The sequence below is a fragment of the Schistocerca piceifrons genome, unplaced genomic scaffold (genome assembly GCF_021461385.2).
Source record: "Schistocerca piceifrons isolate TAMUIC-IGC-003096 unplaced genomic scaffold, iqSchPice1.1 HiC_scaffold_1772, whole genome shotgun sequence".
In the NCBI taxonomy this organism is placed as follows: Eukaryota; Metazoa; Arthropoda; class Insecta; order Orthoptera; family Acrididae; genus Schistocerca; species Schistocerca piceifrons.
This window is the reverse complement of record NW_025727648.1, coordinates 510,570-531,066: the sequence shown is the minus strand read 5'-3', so window position 1 is coordinate 531,066 and position 20,497 is coordinate 510,570. Positions and strand designations below refer to the sequence as shown.

The following is a 20,497-nucleotide window of genomic DNA, read 5'->3' as shown; positions in this document are numbered from 1 at the left end:
ACGTATCATTTCAAGTAGATTTGATGCCTTTCGGAAAATTTATTTCATTGAATAGGAATTGTAGCTCATTTGTGGCAGCAGGAAATAAGCTGTAGTCAAAAGGATCTTCCATAGATGGTCGCAGGTCGCATAAATACTGTATGGCTCGTGACGCGTTGTGTGGAGCCCGGCTAGCTCAGTCGGTAGAGCATGAGACTCTTAATCTCAGGGTCGTGGGTTCGAGCCCCACGCTGGGCGGCGCAAAATTTTGTGTCTACGCGGATGCAACCTGCGCCCCTCTCGTGAGCCTTGCGTAATGAACGTAACGGGTTACGACGATGCCTAGCTTCGTATGAATATCAGAGGAATGGTTTTTGAAGCTGAAAGTAGCTCTGAAATGAAATAAAAGTGTTGTTTTGGAATTTTAGGCGTACATCGATATCGTGTGAGATGTGTAGGAAAGCAGCAGCTGTGCTAACTAAATACAAATAATGGTCGCTAATGCGGTGCGTTTCCAGCTGAAGGGCTCCGATTGACTGGTCCATAAGATTGAAGTACCCGAAATGTGCACTAGGCGGCGCCTCCTTAGCTCAGTGGCAGAGCGCTGGTCTAGTAAACCAGAGGTCGTGAGTTCGATCCTCACAGGAGGCAAAAGAATTTTGTAACAGCCCCTTCTAACGTAGATCTTTCGAAAAAAGCGGTCAAGGATATAAAAAATTATGAATGGGTTCGGTATTTAAGAAATGCTCTCGCAAATGAATAGTGCGAATGGTGCTATTAAAGTAGGCACCAGAAACTGCTGCTTTTGGCAGTCTCCGGAGAATGCCGACGTGGAATACTTAGTTCTTGTGATGTATTTTCTACCCCTGGTAGAGACCCTCGCGGTTGTCGTCGTCGTCGTCGGCGCCGCCGCCGCTTTGGTAATAGAGGCAACTCGCCATTGTATGACATAGGGTGAGGCACCTTCTGCAAGCGACTGAGATGGCAGTAAGCAATTGAAGCTGATTTGCAACCTCTTGTTTGATCAGCGTCACAAGGGCTTGAATGTAACTTGCGATGGGACACAGCAAGAAGTAGCGTCGCCTTTTTAGTACTGAAATTGGAGATGGAGAATTGCGTCAAAGATGGGAAATTCATTCCGGCAAGCGTACAAATGGCGACAATGAGGTGTGTGTGGGGAAGCATATTGCGCCAGTGACCGTGTGGCCTAATGGATAAGGCGTCGGACTTCGGATCCGAAGATTGCAGGTTCGAATCCTGTCACGGTCGAGTTTTTCCAGTTCTGCAAAAGATGCATGCTGTTTTACTGAGTTGTTTGAGTACTACAAATCTAGTTGAAAGTTGCTGCTGTCCGCTTCCTGGCTGCAAACCGGCGTCTACCTGAAGCTCAAGCAAGACAAAGGGGTTGTGTAGCGAAATTTTCGGCACAGTGCCGATCAGGAGAGATTTTTGGAACTACTGCGTCTGACTCAGGACCCAAGAGCTGCGCCACAGGCGTCTGCGCACAGTCGAGCATGTGTGTTGAATAATGGTGCTGATAGCCACGTATCATTTCAAGTAGATTTGATGCCTTTCGGAAAATTTATTTCATTGAATAGGAATTGTAGCTCATTTGTGGCAGCAGGAAATAAGCTGTAGTCAAAAGGATCTTCCATAGATGGTCGCAGGTCGCATAAATACTGTATGGCTCGAGACGCGTTGTGTGGAGCCCGGCTAGCTCAGTCGGTAGAGCATGAGACTCTTAATCTCAGGGTCGTGGGTTCGAGCCCCACGCTGGGCGGCGCAAAATTTTGTGTCTACGCGGATGCAACCTGCGCCCCTCTCGTGAGCCTTGCGTAATGAACGTAACGGGTTACGACGATGCCTAGCTTCGTATGAATATCAGAGGAATGGTTTTTGAAGCTGAAAGTAGCTCTGAAATGAAATAAAAGTGTTGTTTTGGAATTTTAGGCGTACATCGATATCGTGTGAGATGTGTAGGAAAGCAGCAGCTGTGCTAACTAAATACAAATAATGGTCGCTAATGCGGTGCGTTTCCAGCTGAAGGGCTCCGATTGACTGGTCCATAAGATTGAAGTACCCGAAATGTGCACTAGGCGGCGCCTCCTTAGCTCAGTGGCAGAGCGCTGGTCTAGTAAACCAGAGGTCGTGAGTTCGATCCTCACAGGAGGCAAAAGAATTTTGTAACAGCCCCTTCTAACGTAGATCTTTCGAAAAAAGCGGTCAAGGATATAAAAAATTATGAATGGGTTCGGTATTTAAGAAATGCTCTCGCAAATGAATAGTGCGAATGGTGCTATTAAAGTAGGCACCAGAAACTGCTGCTTTTGGCAGTCTCCGGAGAATGCCGACGTGGAATACTTAGTTCTTGTGATGTATTTTCTACCCCTGGTAGAGACCCTCGCGGTTGTCGTCGTCGTCGTCGTCGTCGTCGTCGGCGCCGCCGCCGCTTTGGTAATAGAGGCAACTCGCCATTGTATGACATAGGGTGAGGCACCTTCTGCAAGCGACTGAGATGGCAGTAAGCAATTGAAGCTGATTTGCAACCTCTTGTTTGATCAGCGTCACAAGGGCTTGAATGTAACTTGCGATGGGACACAGCAAGAAGTAGCGTCGCCTTTTTAGTACTGAAATTGGAGATGGAGAATTGCGTCAAAGATGGGAAATTCATTCCGGCAAGCGTACAAATGGCGACAATGAGGTGTGTGTGGGGAAGCATATTGCGCCAGTGACCGTGTGGCCTAATGGATAAGGCGTCGGACTTCGGATCCGAAGATTGCAGGTTCGAATCCTGTCACGGTCGAGTTTTTCCAGTTCTGCAAAAGATGCATGCTGTTTTACTGAGTTGTTTGAGTACTACAAATCTAGTTGAAAGTTGCTGCTGTCCGCTTCCTGGCTGCAAACCGGCGTCTACCTGAAGCTCAAGCAAGACAAAGGGGTTGTGTAGCGAAATTTTCGGCACAGTGCCGATCAGGAGAGATTTTTGGAACTACTGCGTCTGACTCAGGACCCAAGAGCTGCGCCACAGGCGTCTGCGCACAGTCGAGCATGTGTGTTGAATAATGGTGCTGATAGCCACGTATCATTTCAAGTAGATTTGATGCCTTTCGGAAAATTTATTTCATTGAATAGGAATTGTAGCTCATTTGTGGCAGCAGGAAATAAGCTGTAGTCAAAAGGATCTTCCATAGATGGTCGCAGGTCGCATAAATACTGTATGGCTCGAGACGCGTTGTGTGGAGCCCGGCTAGCTCAGTCGGTAGAGCATGAGACTCTTAATCTCAGGGTCGTGGGTTCGAGCCCCACGCTGGGCGGCGCAAAATTTTGTGTCTACGCGGATGCAACCTGCGCCCCTCTCGTGAGCCTTGCGTAATGAACGTAACGGGTTACGACGATGCCTAGCTTCGTATGAATATCAGAGGAATGGTTTTTGAAGCTGAAAGTAGCTCTGAAATGAAATAAAAGTGTTGTTTTGGAATTTTAGGCGTACATCGATATCGTGTGAGATGTGTAGGAAAGCAGCAGCTGTGCTAACTAAATACAAATAATGGTCGCTAATGCGGTGCGTTTCCAGCTGAAGGGCTCCGATTGACTGGTCCATAAGATTGAAGTACCCGAAATGTGCACTAGGCGGCGCCTCCTTAGCTCAGTGGCAGAGCGCTGGTCTAGTAAACCAGAGGTCGTGAGTTCGATCCTCACAGGAGGCAAAAGAATTTTGTAACAGCCCCTTCTAACGTAGATCTTTCGAAAAAAGCGGTCAAGGATATAAAAAATTATGAATGGGTTCGGTATTTAAGAAATGCTCTCGCAAATGAATAGTGCGAATGGTGCTATTAAAGTAGGCACCAGAAACTGCTGCTTTTGGCAGTCTCCGGAGAATGCCGACGTGGAATACTTAGTTCTTGTGATGTATTTTCTACCCCTGGTAGAGACCCTCGCGGTTGTCGTCGTCGTCGTCGTCGTCGTCGTCGGCGCCGCCGCCGCTTTGGTAATAGAGGCAACTCGCCATTGTATGACATAGGGTGAGGCACCTTCTGCAAGCGACTGAGATGGCAGTAAGCAATTGAAGCTGATTTGCAACCTCTTGTTTGATCAGCGTCACAAGGGCTTGAATGTAACTTGCGATGGGACACAGCAAGAAGTAGCGTCGCCTTTTTAGTACTGAAATTGGAGATGGAGAATTGCGTCAAAGATGGGAAATTCATTCCGGCAAGCGTACAAATGGCGACAATGAGGTGTGTGTGGGGAAGCATATTGCGCCAGTGACCGTGTGGCCTAATGGATAAGGCGTCGGACTTCGGATCCGAAGATTGCAGGTTCGAATCCTGTCACGGTCGAGTTTTTCCAGTTCTGCAAAAGATGCATGCTGTTTTACTGAGTTGTTTGAGTACTACAAATCTAGTTGAAAGTTGCTGCTGTCCGCTTCCTGGCTGCAAACCGGCGTCTACCTGAAGCTCAAGCAAGACAAAGGGGTTGTGTAGCGAAATTTTCGGCACAGTGCCGATCAGGAGAGATTTTTGGAACTACTGCGTCTGACTCAGGACCCAAGAGCTGCGCCACAGGCGTCTGTGCACAGTCGAGCATGTGTGTTGAATAATGGTGCTGATAGCCACGTATCATTTCAAGTAGATTTGATGCCTTTCGGAAAATTTGTTTCATTGAATAGGAATTGTAGCTCATTTGTGGCAGCAGGAAATAAGCTGTAGTCAAAAGGATCTTCCATAGATGGTCGCAGGTCGCATAAATACTGTATGGCTCGTGACGCGTTGTGTGGAGCCCGGCTAGCTCAGTCGGTAGAGCATGAGACTCTTAATCTCAGGGTCGTGGGTTCGAGCCCCACGCTGGGCGGCGCAAAATTTTGTGTCTACGCGGATGCAACCTGCGCCCCTCTCGTGAGCCTTGCGTAATGAACGTAACGGGTTACGACGATGCCTAGCTTCGTATGAATATCAGAGGAATGGTTTTTGAAGCTGAAAGTAGCTCTGAAATGAAATAAAAGTGTTGTTTTGGAATTTTAGGCGTACATCGATATCGTGTGAGATGTGTAGGAAAGCAGCAGCTGTGCTAACTAAATACAAATAATGGTCGCTAATGCGGTGCGTTTCCAGCTGAAGGGCTCCGATTGACTGGTCCATAAGATTGAAGTACCCGAAATGTGCACTAGGCGGCGCCTCCTTAGCTCAGTGGCAGAGCGCTGGTCTAGTAAACCAGAGGTCGTGAGTTCGATCGTCACAGGAGGCAAAAGAATTTTGTAACAGCCCCTTCTAACGTAGATCTTTCGAAAAAAGCGGTCAAGTATATAAAAAATTATGAATGGGTTCGGTATTTAAGAAATGCTCTCGCAAATGAATAGTGCGAATGGTGCTATTAAAGTAGGCACCAGAAACTGCTGCTTTTGGCAGTCTCCGGAGAATGCCGACGTGGAATACTTAGTTCTTGTGATGTATTTTCTACCCCTGGTAGAGACCCTCGCGGTTGTCGTCGTCGTCGTCGGCGCCGCCGCCGCTTTGGTAATAGAGGCAACTCGCCATTGTATGACATAGGGTGAGGCACCTTCTGCAAGCGACTGAGATGGCAGTAAGCAATTGAAGCTGATTTGCAACCTCTTGTTTGATCAGCGTCACAAGGGCTTGAATGTAACTTGCGATGGGACACAGCAAGAAGTAGCGTCGCCTTTTTAGTACTGAAATTGGAGATGGAGAATTGCGTCAAAGATGGGAAATTCATTCCGGCAAGCGTACAAATGGCGACAATGAGGTGTGTGTGGGGAAGCATATTGCGCCAGTGACCGTGTGGCCTAATGGATAAGGCGTCGGACTTCGGATCCGAAGATTGCAGGTTCGAATCCTGTCACGGTCGAGTTTTTCCAGTTCTGCAAAAGATGCATGCTGTTTTACTGAGTTGTTTGAGTACTACAAATCTAGTTGAAAGTTGCTGCTGTCCGCTTCCTGGCTGCAAACCGGCGTCTACCTGAAGCTCAAGCAAGACAAAGGGGTTGTGTAGCGAAATTTTCGGCACAGTGCCGATCAGGAGAGATTTTTGGAACTACTGCGTCTGACTCAGGACCCAAGAGCTGCGCCACAGGCGTCTGCGCACAGTCGAGCATGTGTGTTGAATAATGGTGCTGATAGCCACGTATCATTTCAAGTAGATTTGATGCCTTTCGGAAAATTTATTTCATTGAATAGGAATTGTAGCTCATTTGTGGCAGCAGGAAATAAGCTGTAGTCAAAAGGATCTTCCATAGATGGTCGCAGGTCGCATAAATACTGTATGGCTCGTGACGCGTTGTGTGGAGCCCGGCTAGCTCAGTCGGTAGAGCATGAGACTCTTAATCTCAGGGTCGTGGGTTCGAGCCCCACGCTGGGCGGCGCAAAATTTTGTGTCTACGCGGATGCAACCTGCGCCCCTCTCGTGAGCCTTGCGTAATGAACGTAACGGGTTACGACGATGCCTAGCTTCGTATGAATATCAGAGGAATGGTTTTTGAAGCTGAAAGTAGCTCTGAAATGAAATAAAAGTGTTGTTTTGGAATTTTAGGCGTACATCGATATCGTGTGAGATGTGTAGGAAAGCAGCAGCTGTGCTAACTAAATACAAATAATGGTCGCTAATGCGGTGCGTTTCCAGCTGAAGGGCTCCGATTGACTGGTCCATAAGATTGAAGTACCCGAAATGTGCACTAGGCGGCGCCTCCTTAGCTCAGTGGCAGAGCGCTGGTCTAGTAAACCAGAGGTCGTGAGTTCGATCCTCACAGGAGGCAAAAGAATTTTGTAACAGCCCCTTCTAACGTAGATCTTTCGAAAAAAGCGGTCAAGGATATAAAAAATTATGAATGGGTTCGGTATTTAAGAAATGCTCTCGCAAATGAATAGTGCGAATGGTGCTATTAAAGTAGGCACCAGAAACTGCTGCTTTTGGCAGTCTCCGGAGAATGCCGACGTGGAATACTTAGTTCTTGTGATGTATTTTCTACCCCTGGTAGAGACCCTCGCGGTTGTCGTCGTCGTCGTCGGCGCCGCCGCCGCTTTGGTAATAGAGGCAACTCGCCATTGTATGACATAGGGTGAGGCACCTTCTGCAAGCGACTGAGATGGCAGTAAGCAATTGAAGCTGATTTGCAACCTCTTGTTTGATCAGCGTCACAAGGGCTTGAATGTAACTTGCGATGGGACACAGCAAGAAGTAGCGTCGCCTTTTTAGTACTGAAATTGGAGATGGAGAATTGCGTCAAAGATGGGAAATTCATTCCGGCAAGCGTACAAATGGCGACAATGAGGTGTGTGTGGGGAAGCATATTGCGCCAGTGACCGTGTGGCCTAATGGATAAGGCGTCGGACTTCGGATCCGAAGATTGCAGGTTCGAATCCTGTCACGGTCGAGTTTTTCCAGTTCTGCAAAAGATGCATGCTGTTTTACTGAGTTGTTTGAGTACTACAAATCTAGTTGAAAGTTGCTGCTGTCCGCTTCCTGGCTGCAAACCGGCGTCTACCTGAAGCTCAAGCAAGACAAAGGGGTTGTGTAGCGAAATTTTCGGCACAGTGCCGATCAGGAGAGATTTTTGGAACTACTGCGTCTGACTCAGGACCCAAGAGCTGCGCCACAGGCGTCTGCGCACAGTCGAGCATGTGTGTTGAATAATGGTGCTGATAGCCACGTATCATTTCAAGTAGATTTGATGCCTTTCGGAAAATTTATTTCATTGAATAGGAATTGTAGCTCATTTGTGGCAGCAGGAAATAAGCTGTAGTCAAAAGGATCTTCCATAGATGGTCGCAGGTCGCATAAATACTGTATGGCTCGTGACGCGTTGTGTGGAGCCCGGCTAGCTCAGTCGGTAGAGCATGAGACTCTTAATCTCAGGGTCGTGGGTTCGAGCCCCACGCTGGGCGGCGCAAAATTTTGTGTCTACGCGGATGCAACCTGCGCCCCTCTCGTGAGCCTTGCGTAATGAACGTAACGGGTTACGACGATGCCTAGCTTCGTATGAATATCAGAGGAATGGTTTTTGAAGCTGAAAGTAGCTCTGAAATGAAATAAAAGTGTTGTTTTGGAATTTTAGGCGTACATCGATATCGTGTGAGATGTGTAGGAAAGCAGCAGCTGTGCTAACTAAATACAAATAATGGTCGCTAATGCGGTGCGTTTCCAGCTGAAGGGCTCCGATTGACTGGTCCATAAGATTGAAGTACCCGAAATGTGCACTAGGCGGCGCCTCCTTAGCTCAGTGGCAGAGCGCTGGTCTAGTAAACCAGAGGTCGTGAGTTCGATCGTCACAGGAGGCAAAAGAATTTTGTAACAGCCCCTTCTAACGTAGATCTTTCGAAAAAAGCGGTCAAGTATATAAAAAATTATGAATGGGTTCGGTATTTAAGAAATGCTCTCGCAAATGAATAGTGCGAATGGTGCTATTAAAGTAGGCACCAGAAACTGCTGCTTTTGGCAGTCTCCGGAGAATGCCGACGTGGAATACTTAGTTCTTGTGATGTATTTTCTACCCCTGGTAGAGACCCTCGCGGTTGTCGTCGTCGTCGGCGCCGCCGCCGCTTTGGTAATAGAGGCAACTCGCCATTGTATGACATAGGGTGAGGCACCTTCTGCAAGCGACTGAGATGGCAGTAAGCAATTGAAGCTGATTTGCAACCTCTTGTTTGATCAGCGTCACAAGGGCTTGAATGTAACTTGCGATGGGACACAGCAAGAAGTAGCGTCGCCTTTTTAGTACTGAAATTGGAGATGGAGAATTGCGTCAAAGATGGGAAATTCATTCCGGCAAGCGTACAAATGGCGACAATGAGGTGTGTGTGGGGAAGCATATTGCGCCAGTGACCGTGTGGCCTAATGGATAAGGCGTCGGACTTCGGATCCGAAGATTGCTGGTTCGAATCCTGTCACGGTCGAGTTTTTCCAGTTCTGCAAAAGATGCATGCTGTTTTACTGAGTTGTTTGAGTACTACAAATCTAGTTGAAAGTTGCTGCTGTCCGCTTCCTGGCTGCAAACCGGCGTCTACCTGAAGCTCAAGCAAGACAAAGGGGTTGTGTAGCGAAATTTTCGGCACAGTGCCGATCAGGAGAGATTTTTGGAACTACTGCGTCTGACTCAGGACCCAAGAGCTGCGCCACAGGCGTCTGCGCACAGTCGAGCATGTGTGTTGAATAATGGTGCTGATAGCCACGTATCATTTCAAGTAGATTTGATGCCTTTCGGAAAATTTATTTCATTGAATAGGAATTGTAGCTCATTTGTGGCAGCAGGAAATAAGCTGTAGTCAAAAGGATCTTCCATAGATGGTCGCAGGTCGCATAAATACTGTATGGCTCGTGACGCGTTGTGTGGAGCCCGGCTAGCTCAGTCGGTAGAGCATGAGACTCTTAATCTCAGGGTCGTGGGTTCGAGCCCCACGCTGGGCGGCGCAAAATTTTGTGTCTACGCGGATGCAACCTGCGCCCCTCTCGTGAGCCTTGCGTAATGAACGTAACGGGTTACGACGATGCCTAGCTTCGTATGAATATCAGAGGAATGGTTTTTGAAGCTGAAAGTAGCTCTGAAATGAAATAAAAGTGTTGTTTTGGAATTTTAGTCGTACATCGATATCGTGTGAGATGTGTAGGAAAGCAGCAGCTGTGCTAACTAAATACAAATAATGGTCGCTAATGCGGTGCGTTTCCAGCTGAAGGGCTCCGATTGACTGGTCCATAAGATTGAAGTACCCGAAATGTGCACTAGGCGGCGCCTCCTTAGCTCAGTGGCAGAGCGCTGGTCTAGTAAACCAGAGGTCGTGAGTTCGATCGTCACAGGAGACAAAAGAATTTTGTAACAGCCCCTTCTAACGTAGATCTTTCGAAAAAAGCGGTCAAGTATATAAAAAATTATGAATGGGTTCGGTATTTAAGAAATGCTCTCGCAAATGAATAGTGCGAATGGTGCTATTAAAGTAGGCACCAGAAACTGCTGCTTTTGGCAGTCTCCGGAGAATGCCGACGTGGAATACTTAGTTCTTGTGATGTATTTTCTACCCCTGGTAGAGACCCTCGCGGTTGTCGTCGTCGTCGGCGCCGCCGCCGCTTTGGTAATAGAGGCAACTCGCCATTGTATGACATAGGGTGAGGCACCTTCTGCAAGCGACTGAGATGGCAGTAAGCAATTGAAGCTGATTTGCAACCTCTTGTTTGATCAGCGTCACAAGGGCTTGAATGTAACTTGCGATGGGACACAGCAAGAAGTAGCGTCGCCTTTTTAGTACTGAAATTGGAGATGGAGAATTGCGTCAAAGATGGGAAATTCATTCCGGCAAGCGTACAAATGGCGACAATGAGGTGTGTGTGGGGAAGCATATTGCGCCAGTGACCGTGTGGCCTAATGGATAAGGCGTCGGACTTCGGATCCGAAGATTGCAGGTTCGAATCCTGTCACGGTCGAGTTTTTCCAGTTCTGCAAAAGATGCATGCTGTTTTACTGAGTTGTTTGAGTACTACAAATCTAGTTGAAAGTTGCTGCTGTCCGCTTCCTGGCTGCAAACCGGCGTCTACCTGAAGCTCAAGCAAGACAAAGGGGTTGTGTAGCGAAATTTTCGGCACAGTGCCGATCAGGAGAGATTTTTGGAACTACTGCGTCTGACTCAGGACCCAAGAGCTGCGCCACAGGCGTCTGCGCACAGTCGAGCATGTGTGTTGAATAATGGTGCTGATAGCCACGTATCATTTCAAGTAGATTTGATGCCTTTCGGAAAATTTATTTCATTGAATAGGAATTGTAGCTCATTTGTGGCAGCAGGAAATAAGCTGTAGTCAAAAGGATCTTCCATAGATGGTCGCAGGTCGCATAAATACTGTATGGCTCGTGACGCGTTGTGTGGAGCCCGGCTAGCTCAGTCGGTAGAGCATGAGACTCTTAATCTCAGGGTCGTGGGTTCGAGCCCCACGCTGGGCGGCGCAAAATTTTGTGTCTACGCGGATGCAACCTGCGCCCCTCTCGTGAGCCTTGCGTAATGAACGTAACGGGTTACGACGATGCCTAGCTTCGTATGAATATCAGAGGAATGGTTTTTGAAGCTGAAAGTAGCTCTGAAATGAAATAAAAGTGTTGTTTTGGAATTTTAGGCGTACATCGATATCGTGTGAGATGTGTAGGAAAGCAGCAGCTGTGCTAACTAAATACAAATAATGGTCGCTAATGCGGTGCGTTTCCAGCTGAAGGGCTCCGATTGACTGGTCCATAAGATTGAAGTACCCGAAATGTGCACTAGGCGGCGCCTCCTTAGCTCAGTGGCAGAGCGCTGGTCTAGTAAACCAGAGGTCGTGAGTTCGATCCTCACAGGAGGCAAAAGAATTTTGTAACAGCCCCTTCTAACGTAGATCTTTCGAAAAAAGCGGTCAAGGATATAAAAAATTATGAATGGGTTCGGTATTTAAGAAATGCTCTCGCAAATGAATAGTGCGAATGGTGCTATTAAAGTAGGCACCAGAAACTGCTGCTTTTGGCAGTCTCCGGAGAATGCCGACGTGGAATACTTAGTTCTTGTGATGTATTTTCTACCCCTGGTAGAGACCCTCGCGGTTGTCGTCGTCGTCGTCGGCGCCGCCGCCGCTTTGGTAATAGAGGCAACTCGCCATTGTATGACATAGGGTGAGGCACCTTCTGCAAGCGACTGAGATGGCAGTAAGCAATTGAAGCTGATTTGCAACCTCTTGTTTGATCAGCGTCACAAGGGCTTGAATGTAACTTGCGATGGGACACAGCAAGAAGTAGCGTCGCCTTTTTAGTACTGAAATTGGAGATGGAGAATTGCGTCAAAGATGGGAAATTCATTCCGGCAAGCGTACAAATGGCGACAATGAGGTGTGTGTGGGGAAGCATATTGCGCCAGTGACCGTGTGGCCTAATGGATAAGGCGTCGGACTTCGGATCCGAAGATTGCAGGTTCGAATCCTGTCACGGTCGAGTTTTTCCAGTTCTGCAAAAGATGCATGCTGTTTTACTGAGTTGTTTGAGTACTACAAATCTAGTTGAAAGTTGCTGCTGTCCGCTTCCTGGCTGCAAACCGGCGTCTACCTGAAGCTCAAGCAAGACAAAGGGGTTGTGTAGCGAAATTTTCGGCACAGTGCCGATCAGGAGAGATTTTTGGAACTACTGCGTCTGACTCAGGACCCAAGAGCTGCGCCACAGGCGTCTGCGCACAGTCGAGCATGTGTGTTGAATAATGGTGCTGATAGCCACGTATCATTTCAAGTAGATTTGATGCCTTTCGGAAAATTTATTTCATTGAATAGGAATTGTAGCTCATTTGTGGCAGCAGGAAATAAGCTGTAGTCAAAAGGATCTTCCATAGATGGTCGCAGGTCGCATAAATACTGTATGGCTCGTGACGCGTTGTGTGGAGCCCGGCTAGCTCAGTCGGTAGAGCATGAGACTCTTAATCTCAGGGTCGTGGGTTCGAGCCCCACGCTGGGCGGCGCAAAATTTTGTGTCTACGCGGATGCAACCTGCGCCCCTCTCGTGAGCCTTGCGTAATGAACGTAACGGGTTACGACGATGCCTAGCTTCGTATGAATATCAGAGGAATGGTTTTTGAAGCTGAAAGTAGCTCTGAAATGAAATAAAAGTGTTGTTTTGGAATTTTAGGCGTACATCGATATCGTGTGAGATGTGTAGGAAAGCAGCAGCTGTGCTAACTAAATACAAATAATGGTCGCTAATGCGGTGCGTTTCCAGCTGAAGGGCTCCGATTGACTGGTCCATAAGATTGAAGTACCCGAAATGTGCAGTAGGCGGCGCCTCCTTAGCTCAGTGGCAGAGCGCTGGTCTAGTAAACCAGAGGTCGTGAGTTCGATCCTCACAGGAGGCAAAAGAATTTTGTAACAGCCCCTTCTAACGTAGATCTTTCGAAAAAAGCGGTCAAGGATATAAAAAATTATGAATGGGTTCGGTATTTAAGAAATGCTCTCGCAAATGAATAGTGCGAATGGTGCTATTAAAGTAGGCACCAGAAACTGCTGCTTTTGGCAGTCTCCGGAGAATGCCGACGTGGAATACTTAGTTCTTGTGATGTATTTTCTACCCCTGGTAGAGACCCTCGCGGTTGTCGTCGTCGTCGTCGGCGCCGCCGCCGCTTTGGTAATAGAGGCAACTCGCCATTGTATGACATAGGGTGAGGCACCTTCTGCAAGCGACTGAGATGGCAGTAAGCAATTGAAGCTGATTTGCAACCTCTTGTTTGATCAGCGTCACAAGGGCTTGAATGTAACTTGCGATGGGACACAGCAAGAAGTAGCGTCGCCTTTTTAGTACTGAAATTGGAGATGGAGAATTGCGTCAAAGATGGGAAATTCATTCCGGCAAGCGTACAAATGGCGACAATGAGGTGTGTGTGGGGAAGCATATTGCGCCAGTGACCGTGTGGCCTAATGGATAAGGCGTCGGACTTCGGATCCGAAGATTGCAGGTTCGAATCCTGTCACGGTCGAGTTTTTCCAGTTCTGCAAAAGATGCATGCTGTTTTACTGAGTTGTTTGAGTACTACAAATCTAGTTGAAAGTTGCTGCTGTCCGCTTCCTGGCTGCAAACCGGCGTCTACCTGAAGCTCAAGCAAGACAAAGGGGTTGTGTAGCGAAATTTTCGGCACAGTGCCGATCAGGAGAGATTTTTGGAACTACTGCGTCTGACTCAGGACCCAAGAGCTGCGCCACAGGCGTCTGCGCACAGTCGAGCATGTGTGTTGAATAATGGTGCTGATAGCCACGTATCATTTCAAGTAGATTTGATGCCTTTCGGAAAATTTATTTCATTGAATAGGAATTGTAGCTCATTTGTGGCAGCAGGAAATAAGCTGTAGTCAAAAGGATCTTCCATAGATGGTCGCAGGTCGCATAAATACTGTATGGCTCGTGACGCGTTGTGTGGAGCCCGGCTAGCTCAGTCGGTAGAGCATGAGACTCTTAATCTCAGGGTCGTGGGTTCGAGCCCCACGCTGGGCGGCGCAAAATTTTGTGTCTACGCGGATGCAACCTGCGCCCCTCTCGTGAGCCTTGCGTAATGAACGTAACGGGTTACGACGATGCCTAGCTTCGTATGAATATCAGAGGAATGGTTTTTGAAGCTGAAAGTAGCTCTGAAATGAAATAAAAGTGTTGTTTTGGAATTTTAGGCGTACATCGATATCGTGTGAGATGTGTAGGAAAGCAGCAGCTGTGCTAACTAAATACAAATAATGGTCGCTAATGCGGTGCGTTTCCAGCTGAAGGGCTCCGATTGACTGGTCCATAAGATTGAAGTACCCGAAATGTGCACTAGGCGGCGCCTCCTTAGCTCAGTGGCAGAGCGCTGGTCTAGTAAACCAGAGGTCGTGAGTTCGATCCTCACAGGAGGCAAAAGAATTTTGTAACAGCCCCTTCTAACGTAGATCTTTCGAAAAAAGCGGTCAAGGATATAAAAAATTATGAATGGGTTCGGTATTTAAGAAATGCTCTCGCAAATGAATAGTGCGAATGGTGCTATTAAAGTAGGCACCAGAAACTGCTGCTTTTGGCAGTCTCCGGAGAATGCCGACGTGGAATACTTAGTTCTTGTGATGTATTTTCTACCCCTGGTAGAGACCCTCGCGGTTGTCGTCGTCGTCGTCGGCGCCGCCGCCGCTTTGGTAATAGAGGCAACTCGCCATTGTATGACATAGGGTGAGGCACCTTCTGCAAGCGACTGAGATGGCAGTAAGCAATTGAAGCTGATTTGCAACCTCTTGTTTGATCAGCGTCACAAGGGCTTGAATGTAACTTGCGATGGGACACAGCAAGAAGTAGCGTCGCCTTTTTAGTACTGAAATTGGAGATGGAGAATTGCGTCAAAGATGGGAAATTCATTCCGGCAAGCGTACAAATGGCGACAATGAGGTGTGTGTGGGGAAGCATATTGCGCCAGTGACCGTGTGGCCTAATGGATAAGGCGTCGGACTTCGGATCCGAAGATTGCAGGTTCGAATCCTGTCACGGTCGAGTTTTTCCAGTTCTGCAAAAGATGCATGCTGTTTTACTGAGTTGTTTGAGTACTACAAATCTAGTTGAAAGTTGCTGCTGTCCGCTTCCTGGCTGCAAACCGGCGTCTACCTGAAGCTCAAGCAAGACAAAGGGGTTGTGTAGCGAAATTTTCGGCACAGTGCCGATCAGGAGAGATTTTTGGAACTACTGCGTCTGACTCAGGACCCAAGAGCTGCGCCACAGGCGTCTGCGCACAGTCGAGCATGTGTGTTGAATAATGGTGCTGATAGCCACGTATCATTTCAAGTAGATTTGATGCCTTTCGGAAAATTTATTTCATTGAATAGGAATTGTAGCTCATTTGTGGCAGCAGGAAATAAGCTGTAGTCAAAAGGATCTTCCATAGATGGTCGCAGGTCGCATAAATACTGTATGGCTCGTGACGCGTTGTGTGGAGCCCGGCTAGCTCAGTCGGTAGAGCATGAGACTCTTAATCTCAGGGTCGTGGGTTCGAGCCCCACGCTGGGCGGCGCAAAATTTTGTGTCTACGCGGATGCAACCTGCGCCCCTCTCGTGAGCCTTGCGTAATGAACGTAACGGGTTACGACGATGCCTAGCTTCGTATGAATATCAGAGGAATGGTTTTGAAGCTGAAAGTAGCAATGAAATGAAATAAAAGTGTTGTTTTGGAATTTTAGGCGTACATCGATATCGTGTGAGATGTGTAGGAAAGCAGCAGCTGTGCTAACTAAATACAAATAATGGTCGCTAATGCGGTGCGTTTCCAGCTGAAGGGCTCCGATTGACTGGTCCATAAGATTGAAGTACCCGAAATGTGCAGTAGGCGGCGCCTCCTTAGCTCAGTGGCAGAGCGCTGGTCTAGTAAACCAGAGGTCGTGAGTTCGATCCTCACAGGAGGCAAAAGAATTTTGTAACAGCCCCTTCTAACGTAGATCTTTCGAAAAAAGCGGTCAAGGATATAAAAAATTATGAATGGGTTCGGTATTTAAGAAATGCTCTCGCAAATGAATAGTGCGAATGGTGCTATTAAAGTAGGCACCAGAAACTGCTGCTTTTGGCAGTCTCCGGAGAATGCCGACGTGGAATACTTAGTTCTTGTGATGTATTTTCTACCCCTGGTAGAGACCCTCGCGGTTGTCGTCGTCGTCGGCGCCGCCGCCGCTTTGGTAATAGAGGCAACTCGCCATTGTATGACATAGGGTGAGGCACCTTCTGCAAGCGACTGAGATGGCAGTAAGCAATTGAAGCTGATTTGCAACCTCTTGTTTGATCAGCGTCACAAGGGCTTGAATGTAACTTGCGATGGGACACAGCAAGAAGTAGCGTCGCCTTTTTAGTACTGAAATTGGAGATGGAGAATTGCGTCAAAGATGGGAAATTCATTCCGGCAAGCGTACAAATGGCGACAATGAGGTGTGTGTGGGGAAGCATATTGCGCCAGTGACCGTGTGGCCTAATGGATAAGGCGTCGGACTTCGGATCCGAAGATTGCAGGTTCGAATCCTGTCACGGTCGAGTTCTTCCAGTTCTGCAAAAGATGCATGCTGTTTTACTGAGTTGTTTGAGTACTACAAATCTAGTTGAAAGTTGCTGCTGTCCGCTTCCTGGCTGCAAACCGGCGTCTACCTGAAGCTCAAGCAAGACAAAGGGGTTGTGTAGCGAAATTTTCGGCACAGTGCCGATCAGGAGAGATTTTTGGAACTACTGCGTCTGACTCAGGACCCAAGAGCTGCGCCACAGGCGTCTGCGCACAGTCGAGCATGTGTGTTGAATAATGGTGCTGATAGCCACGTATCATTTCAAGTAGATTTGATGCCTTTCGGAAAATTTATTTCATTGAATAGGAATTGTAGCTCATTTGTGGCAGCAGGAAATAAGCTGTAGTCAAAAGGATCTTCCATAGATGGTCGCAGGTCGCATAAATACTGTATGGCTCGTGACGCGTTGTGTGGAGCCCGGCTAGCTCAGTCGGTAGAGCATGAGACTCTTAATCTCAGGGTCGTGGGTTCGAGCCCCACGCTGGGCGGCGCAAAATTTTGTGTCTACGCGGATGCAACCTGCGCCCCTCTCGTGAGCCTTGCGTAATGAACGTAACGGGTTACGACGATGCCTAGCTTCGTATGAATATCAGAGGAATGGTTTTTGAAGCTGAAAGTAGCTCTGAAATGAAATAAAAGTGTTGTTTTGGAATTTTAGGCGTACATCGATATCGTGTGAGATGTGTAGGAAAGCAGCAGCTGTGCTAACTAAATACAAATAATGGTCGCTAATGCGGTGCGTTTCCAGCTGAAGGGCTCCGATTGACTGGTCCATAAGATTGAAGTACCCGAAATGTGCACTAGGCGGCGCCTCCTTAGCTCAGTGGCAGAGCGCTGGTCTAGTAAACCAGAGGTCGTGAGTTCGATCCTCACAGGAGGCAAAAGAATTTTGTAACAGCCCCTTCTAACGTAGATCTTTCGAAAAAAGCGGTCAAGGATATAAAAAATTATGAATGGGTTCGGTATTTAAGAAATGCTCTCGCAAATGAATAGTGCGAATGGTGCTATTAAAGTAGGCACCAGAAACTGCTGCTTTTGGCAGTCTCCGGAGAATGCCGACGTGGAATACTTAGTTCTTGTGATGTATTTTCTACCCCTGGTAGAGACCCTCGCGGTTGTCGTCGTCGTCGGCGCCGCCGCCGCTTTGGTAATAGAGGCAACTCGCCATTGTATGACATAGGGTGAGGCACCTTCTGCAAGCGACTGAGATGGCAGTAAGCAATTGAAGCTGATTTGCAACCTCTTGTTTGATCAGCGTCACAAGGGCTTGAATGTAACTTGCGATGGGACACAGCAAGAAGTAGCGTCGCCTTTTTAGTACTTAAATTGGAGATGGAGAATTGCGTCAAAGATGGGAAATTCATTCCGGCAAGCGTACAAATGGCGACAATGAGGTGTGTGTGGGGAAGCATATTGCGCCAGTGACCGTGTGGCCTAATGGATAAGGCGTCGGACTTCGGATCCGAAGATTGCAGGTTCGAATCCTATCACGGTCGAGTTCTTCCAGTTTTGCAAAAGATGCATGCTGTTTTACTGAGTTGTTTGAGTACTACAAATCTAGTTGAAAGTTGCTGCTGTCCGCTTCCTGGCTGCAAACCGGCGTCTACCTGAAGCTCAAGCAAGACAAAGGGGTTGTGTAGCGAAATTTTCGGCACAGTGCCGATCAGGAGAGATTTTTGGAACTACTGCGTCTGACTCAGGACCCAAGAGCTGCGCCACAGGCGTCTGCGCACAGTCGAGCATGTGTGTTGAATAATGGTGCTGATAGCCACGTATCATTTCAAGTAGATTTGATGCCTTTCGGAAAATTTATTTCATTGAATAGGAATTGTAGCTCATTTGTGGCAGCAGGAAATAAGCTGTAGTCAAAAGGATCTTCCATAGATGGTCGCAGGTCGCATAAATACTGTATGGCTCGTGACGCGTTGTGTGGAGCCCGGCTAGCTCAGTCGGTAGAGCATGAGACTCTTAATCTCAGGGTCGTGGGTTCGAGCCCCACGCTGGGCGGCGCAAAATTTTGTGTCTACGCGGATGCAACCTGCGCCCCTCTCGTGAGCCTTGCGTAATGAACGTAACGGGTTACGACGATGCCTAGCTTCGTATGAATATCAGAGGAATGGTTTTGAAGCTGAAAGTAGCAATGAAATGAAATAAAAGTGTTGTTTTGGAATTTTAGGCGTACATCGATATCGTGTGAGATGTGTAGGAAAGCAGCAGCTGTGCTAACTAAATACAAATAATGGTCGCTAATGCGGTGCGTTTCCAGCTGAAGGGCTCCGATTGACTGGTCCATAAGATTGAAGTACCCGAAATGTGCAGTAGGCGGCGCCTCCTTAGCTCAGTGGCAGAGCGCTGGTCTAGTAAACCAGAGGTCGTGAGTTCGATCCTCACAGGAGGCAAAAGAATTTTGTAACAGCCCCTTCTAACGTAGATCTTTCGAAAAAAGCGGTCAAGGATATAAAAAATTATGAATGGGTTCGGTATTTAAGAAATGCTCTCGCAAATGAATAGTGCGAATGGTGCTATTAAAGTAGGCACCAGAAACTGCTGCTTTTGGCAGTCTCCGGAGAATGCCGACGTGGAATACTTAGTTCTTGTGATGTATTTTCTACCCCTGGTAGAGACCCTCGCGGTTGTCGTCGTCGTCGTCGGCGCCGCCGCCGCTTTGGTAATAGAGGCAACTCGCCATTGTATGACATAGGGTGAGGCACCTTCTGCAAGCGACTGAGATGGCAGTAAGCAATTGAAGCTGATTTGCAACCTCTTGTTTGATCAGCGTCACAAGGGCTTGAATGTAACTTGCGATGGGACACAGCAAGAAGTAGCGTCGCCTTTTTAGTACTGAAATTGGAGATGGAGAATTGCGTCAAAGATGGGAAATTCATTCCGGCAAGCGTACAAATGGCGACAATGAGGTGTGTGTGGGGAAGCATATTGCGCCAGTGACCGTGTGGCCTAATGGATAAGGCGTCGGACTTCGGATCCGAAGATTGCAGGTTCGAATCCTGTCACGGTCGAGTTTTTCCAGTTCTGCAAAAGATGCATGCTGTTTTACTGAGTTGTTTGAGTACTACAAATCTAGTTGAAAGTTGCTGCTGTCCGCTTCCTGGCTGCAAACCGGCGTCTACCTGAAGCTCAAGCAAGACAAAGGGGTTGTGTAGCGAAATTTTCGGCACAGTGCCGATCAGGAGAGATTTTTGGAACTACTGCGTCTGACTCAGGACCCAAGAGCTGCGCCACAGGCGTCTGCGCACAGTCGAGCATGTGTGTTGAATAATGGTGCTGATAGCCACGTATCATTTCAAGTAGATTTGATGCCTTTCGGAAAATTTATTTCATTGAATAGGAATTGTAGCTCATTTGTGGCAGCAGGAAATAAGCTGTAGTCAAAAGGATCTTCCATAGATGGTCGCAGGTCGCATAAATACTGTATGGCTCGTGACGCGTTGTGTGGAGCCCGGCTAGCTCAGTCGGTAGAGCATGAGACTCTTAATCTCAGGGTCGTGGGTTCGAGCCCCACGCTGGGCGGCGCAAAATTTTGTGTCTACGCGGATGCAACCTGCGCCCCTCTCGTGAGCCTTGCGTAATGAACGTAACGGGTTACGACGATGCCTAGCTTCGTATGAATATCAGAGGAATGGTTTTTGAAGCTGAAAGTAGCTCTGAAATGAAATAAAAGTGTTGTTTTGGAATTTTAGGCGTACATCGATATCGTGTGAGATGTGTAGGAAAGCAGCAGCTGTGCTAACTAAATACAAATAATGGTCGCTAATGCGGTGCGTTTCCAGCTGAAGGGCTCCGATTGACTGGTCCATAAGATTGAAGTACCCGAAATGTGCACTAGGCGGCGCCTCCTTAGCTCAGTGGCAGAGCGCTGGTCTAGTAAACCAGAGGTCGTGAGTTCGATCCTCACAGGAGGCAAAAGAATTTTGTAACAGCCCCTTCTAACGTAGATCTTTCGAAAAAAGCGGTCAAGGATATAAAAAATTATG

At 47.7% G+C, this 20,497-nt stretch overlaps 41 non-coding genes across 41 annotated transcripts; all 41 read left to right on the top strand.

Moving 5' to 3' along the window:
* The first annotated feature begins 164 nt into the window (after window positions 1-164).
* Window positions 165-237, top strand: Trnak-cuu. Its single transcript has one exon. It is a non-coding gene; the product is annotated as a tRNA-Lys (tRNA).
* A 321-nt stretch (window positions 238-558) lies between these two features.
* On the top strand, window positions 559-630 carry Trnat-agu. The gene has a single exon. It is a non-coding gene; the product is annotated as a tRNA-Thr (tRNA).
* Window positions 631-1,175: 545 nt separating this feature from the next.
* On the top strand, window positions 1,176-1,248 carry Trnar-ucg. Its single transcript has one exon. It is a non-coding gene; the product is annotated as a tRNA-Arg (tRNA).
* A 438-nt stretch (window positions 1,249-1,686) lies between these two features.
* On the top strand, window positions 1,687-1,759 carry Trnak-cuu. The gene has a single exon. It is a non-coding gene; the product is annotated as a tRNA-Lys (tRNA).
* A 321-nt stretch (window positions 1,760-2,080) lies between these two features.
* Trnat-agu lies at window positions 2,081-2,152 on the top strand. The gene has a single exon. It is a non-coding gene; the product is annotated as a tRNA-Thr (tRNA).
* Window positions 2,153-2,709: 557 nt separating this feature from the next.
* Trnar-ucg lies at window positions 2,710-2,782 on the top strand. Its single transcript has one exon. It is a non-coding gene; the product is annotated as a tRNA-Arg (tRNA).
* Window positions 2,783-3,220: 438 nt separating this feature from the next.
* On the top strand, window positions 3,221-3,293 carry Trnak-cuu. The gene has a single exon. It is a non-coding gene; the product is annotated as a tRNA-Lys (tRNA).
* A 321-nt stretch (window positions 3,294-3,614) lies between these two features.
* On the top strand, window positions 3,615-3,686 carry Trnat-agu. The gene has a single exon. It is a non-coding gene; the product is annotated as a tRNA-Thr (tRNA).
* A 557-nt stretch (window positions 3,687-4,243) lies between these two features.
* Trnar-ucg lies at window positions 4,244-4,316 on the top strand. The gene has a single exon. It is a non-coding gene; the product is annotated as a tRNA-Arg (tRNA).
* Window positions 4,317-4,754: 438 nt separating this feature from the next.
* Trnak-cuu lies at window positions 4,755-4,827 on the top strand. Its single transcript has one exon. It is a non-coding gene; the product is annotated as a tRNA-Lys (tRNA).
* Window positions 4,828-5,148: 321 nt separating this feature from the next.
* Trnat-agu lies at window positions 5,149-5,220 on the top strand. The gene has a single exon. It is a non-coding gene; the product is annotated as a tRNA-Thr (tRNA).
* Window positions 5,221-5,765: 545 nt separating this feature from the next.
* On the top strand, window positions 5,766-5,838 carry Trnar-ucg. Its single transcript has one exon. It is a non-coding gene; the product is annotated as a tRNA-Arg (tRNA).
* A 438-nt stretch (window positions 5,839-6,276) lies between these two features.
* Window positions 6,277-6,349, top strand: Trnak-cuu. The gene has a single exon. It is a non-coding gene; the product is annotated as a tRNA-Lys (tRNA).
* Window positions 6,350-6,670: 321 nt separating this feature from the next.
* On the top strand, window positions 6,671-6,742 carry Trnat-agu. Its single transcript has one exon. It is a non-coding gene; the product is annotated as a tRNA-Thr (tRNA).
* A 545-nt stretch (window positions 6,743-7,287) lies between these two features.
* Window positions 7,288-7,360, top strand: Trnar-ucg. The gene has a single exon. It is a non-coding gene; the product is annotated as a tRNA-Arg (tRNA).
* A 438-nt stretch (window positions 7,361-7,798) lies between these two features.
* Trnak-cuu lies at window positions 7,799-7,871 on the top strand. Its single transcript has one exon. It is a non-coding gene; the product is annotated as a tRNA-Lys (tRNA).
* Window positions 7,872-8,192: 321 nt separating this feature from the next.
* Trnat-agu lies at window positions 8,193-8,264 on the top strand. The gene has a single exon. It is a non-coding gene; the product is annotated as a tRNA-Thr (tRNA).
* Window positions 8,265-8,806: 542 nt separating this feature from the next.
* Trnar-ucg lies at window positions 8,807-8,879 on the top strand. The gene has a single exon. It is a non-coding gene; the product is annotated as a tRNA-Arg (tRNA).
* Window positions 8,880-9,317: 438 nt separating this feature from the next.
* Trnak-cuu lies at window positions 9,318-9,390 on the top strand. The gene has a single exon. It is a non-coding gene; the product is annotated as a tRNA-Lys (tRNA).
* Window positions 9,391-9,711: 321 nt separating this feature from the next.
* Trnat-agu lies at window positions 9,712-9,783 on the top strand. The gene has a single exon. It is a non-coding gene; the product is annotated as a tRNA-Thr (tRNA).
* Window positions 9,784-10,325: 542 nt separating this feature from the next.
* On the top strand, window positions 10,326-10,398 carry Trnar-ucg. Its single transcript has one exon. It is a non-coding gene; the product is annotated as a tRNA-Arg (tRNA).
* A 438-nt stretch (window positions 10,399-10,836) lies between these two features.
* Window positions 10,837-10,909, top strand: Trnak-cuu. The gene has a single exon. It is a non-coding gene; the product is annotated as a tRNA-Lys (tRNA).
* A 321-nt stretch (window positions 10,910-11,230) lies between these two features.
* Trnat-agu lies at window positions 11,231-11,302 on the top strand. Its single transcript has one exon. It is a non-coding gene; the product is annotated as a tRNA-Thr (tRNA).
* Window positions 11,303-11,847: 545 nt separating this feature from the next.
* Trnar-ucg lies at window positions 11,848-11,920 on the top strand. The gene has a single exon. It is a non-coding gene; the product is annotated as a tRNA-Arg (tRNA).
* Window positions 11,921-12,358: 438 nt separating this feature from the next.
* Trnak-cuu lies at window positions 12,359-12,431 on the top strand. The gene has a single exon. It is a non-coding gene; the product is annotated as a tRNA-Lys (tRNA).
* A 321-nt stretch (window positions 12,432-12,752) lies between these two features.
* Window positions 12,753-12,824, top strand: Trnat-agu. The gene has a single exon. It is a non-coding gene; the product is annotated as a tRNA-Thr (tRNA).
* A 545-nt stretch (window positions 12,825-13,369) lies between these two features.
* Trnar-ucg lies at window positions 13,370-13,442 on the top strand. The gene has a single exon. It is a non-coding gene; the product is annotated as a tRNA-Arg (tRNA).
* A 438-nt stretch (window positions 13,443-13,880) lies between these two features.
* Window positions 13,881-13,953, top strand: Trnak-cuu. Its single transcript has one exon. It is a non-coding gene; the product is annotated as a tRNA-Lys (tRNA).
* A 321-nt stretch (window positions 13,954-14,274) lies between these two features.
* Trnat-agu lies at window positions 14,275-14,346 on the top strand. Its single transcript has one exon. It is a non-coding gene; the product is annotated as a tRNA-Thr (tRNA).
* Window positions 14,347-14,891: 545 nt separating this feature from the next.
* On the top strand, window positions 14,892-14,964 carry Trnar-ucg. Its single transcript has one exon. It is a non-coding gene; the product is annotated as a tRNA-Arg (tRNA).
* Window positions 14,965-15,402: 438 nt separating this feature from the next.
* Window positions 15,403-15,475, top strand: Trnak-cuu. Its single transcript has one exon. It is a non-coding gene; the product is annotated as a tRNA-Lys (tRNA).
* A 320-nt stretch (window positions 15,476-15,795) lies between these two features.
* On the top strand, window positions 15,796-15,867 carry Trnat-agu. Its single transcript has one exon. It is a non-coding gene; the product is annotated as a tRNA-Thr (tRNA).
* Window positions 15,868-16,409: 542 nt separating this feature from the next.
* Window positions 16,410-16,482, top strand: Trnar-ucg. The gene has a single exon. It is a non-coding gene; the product is annotated as a tRNA-Arg (tRNA).
* Window positions 16,483-16,920: 438 nt separating this feature from the next.
* Window positions 16,921-16,993, top strand: Trnak-cuu. The gene has a single exon. It is a non-coding gene; the product is annotated as a tRNA-Lys (tRNA).
* A 321-nt stretch (window positions 16,994-17,314) lies between these two features.
* On the top strand, window positions 17,315-17,386 carry Trnat-agu. The gene has a single exon. It is a non-coding gene; the product is annotated as a tRNA-Thr (tRNA).
* A 542-nt stretch (window positions 17,387-17,928) lies between these two features.
* On the top strand, window positions 17,929-18,001 carry Trnar-ucg. Its single transcript has one exon. It is a non-coding gene; the product is annotated as a tRNA-Arg (tRNA).
* A 438-nt stretch (window positions 18,002-18,439) lies between these two features.
* On the top strand, window positions 18,440-18,512 carry Trnak-cuu. Its single transcript has one exon. It is a non-coding gene; the product is annotated as a tRNA-Lys (tRNA).
* Window positions 18,513-18,832: 320 nt separating this feature from the next.
* Window positions 18,833-18,904, top strand: Trnat-agu. Its single transcript has one exon. It is a non-coding gene; the product is annotated as a tRNA-Thr (tRNA).
* A 545-nt stretch (window positions 18,905-19,449) lies between these two features.
* Window positions 19,450-19,522, top strand: Trnar-ucg. The gene has a single exon. It is a non-coding gene; the product is annotated as a tRNA-Arg (tRNA).
* Window positions 19,523-19,960: 438 nt separating this feature from the next.
* Window positions 19,961-20,033, top strand: Trnak-cuu. Its single transcript has one exon. It is a non-coding gene; the product is annotated as a tRNA-Lys (tRNA).
* Window positions 20,034-20,354: 321 nt separating this feature from the next.
* Window positions 20,355-20,426, top strand: Trnat-agu. The gene has a single exon. It is a non-coding gene; the product is annotated as a tRNA-Thr (tRNA).
* The last annotated feature ends 71 nt before the right edge of the window (window positions 20,427-20,497 follow it).